Source organism: Chrysochloris asiatica, unplaced genomic scaffold (assembly GCF_000296735.1).
Source record: "Chrysochloris asiatica unplaced genomic scaffold, ChrAsi1.0 scaffold00009, whole genome shotgun sequence".
NCBI classification, from domain to species: domain Eukaryota; kingdom Metazoa; phylum Chordata; class Mammalia; order Afrosoricida; family Chrysochloridae; genus Chrysochloris; species Chrysochloris asiatica.
This window is the reverse complement of record NW_006408527.1, coordinates 26,192,133-26,193,764: the sequence shown is the minus strand read 5'-3', so window position 1 is coordinate 26,193,764 and position 1,632 is coordinate 26,192,133.

Here is a 1,632-nt window from a genome sequence, read left to right as displayed (position 1 = left end):
TTGCAAGGTTGGTGGTTGAAGCTGCTCCTCAGAAACCCTATATAGGGACGCTGTTGGTCGGAACCTACTTGACAGCACTTAACAACTTCTTTGAATCTTGTTAGGTGCCATCAAGTCAGTACCGATTTATTATGTAGCGACCCTATTATGCACAACAGATCAAAACGTTGCCCAGACCTGGGCAAACCTCACAGTTGTTGCCACGCTTGACCCAATTGATGCTGCCATTTTGCCAATCCATTTTGCTGGGGGTCTTCCTCTTTTTCTCTGACCCTCCACCTTGTTGTTGTTGTTAAGTGCCGTCGAGTTGGTTCCGTCCCATAGCGACCCTGAACAGGGTTTCCGAGGCTGTAAATCTTTATGGGAGTAGAAAGCCTCATATTTCTCCCTCCACCTTACCAAACATGATATCCTTCTCAAGCGACTGGTTCCTCCTGATAATATGTCCGATGTATGAGAGATGAAGTTTGGCCATCCTGGCCTTCAAGGAGCACTCTGGCTGCACTTCTTCCAATACGAATCCAATTCCTTCAATGCACCTTGGACTTCCTCCTTCAATATCATTGAATCTTGATCATATGTTACCTCTTGAAACAGTTGAACATTAACCATTTTCTTTTGGTACAGTGACTTTGTGTATTCCTTCCATATTCTTTTGATTCTTTCTGCATCATTCAATAATTTACCCATATAATCTTTCAATAACGAAAGTCGAGGCTTAAATTTTTTCTTCAGTTCCCTAAGCTTGAGAAATGCCGAGCGTATTACTCCCTTTTGATTTTCTAACTCCAGATCTTTGCACATTTCATTGTAATATTTGAATTTGTGTCTTCCCAAGCTGACCTTTGAAATTTTCTGTTCAGCTTTTGGACCTCTTCATTTCTTCCATTTATTTTAGCACCTCTACGCTGGAGAGCAAGTTTCAGGGTCTGTTCTGACAACCATTTTGGTCATTTTCTTCTTTCGTGTCTTCTTAATGACTTTTTGCTTTCTTCATGTATGATGTTCTTGATGTCATCCCACAACTCTTCTGGTCTTCAGCCTTTAGTGTTCAATGTATCATATCTGTTTTTCAGATGATGTCTAAATTCAGGTGAGGTATATTCTAGGTCATCTTTTGGCTCTTGTGGACTTATTTTCATTTTCTTCAGCCTCAGTTTGAATTTGCATATGAACAATTGATGGTCTGTTCCACAATCTGCCCCAGGCCTTGTTTTGACTGATGATATAGAGGTTTTTCATCATCTCTTTCCACAGATGTAGTCAATTTGATTTCTATGTATTCCATCTGGAGAGGTCCATGTGTATAGTCGTCTCTTATGCTGTCTACAGAAGGTACCGAAATGCACAAATCATTGGTTTTGCAGAATTCTATCATGCGCTCTCTAGCAACATTTCTATCACCAAGGCTATATTTTCCAAATACTGATCCTTCCTTTTTTTTTTTTCCCAACCTTTGCATTCCAATCACCAGTAATGATCAATAAAACTTGATTGCATGTTTGATCAACTTCAGATTGAAGAAGTTGGTAGAATTCTTCTATTTCATCATAACTGGCTTTAGTGGTTGGTGTGTAAATTTGAGTAATAGTGGTATTAATTGGGCTTCCCTGTAGGTGCATGGATGTTATC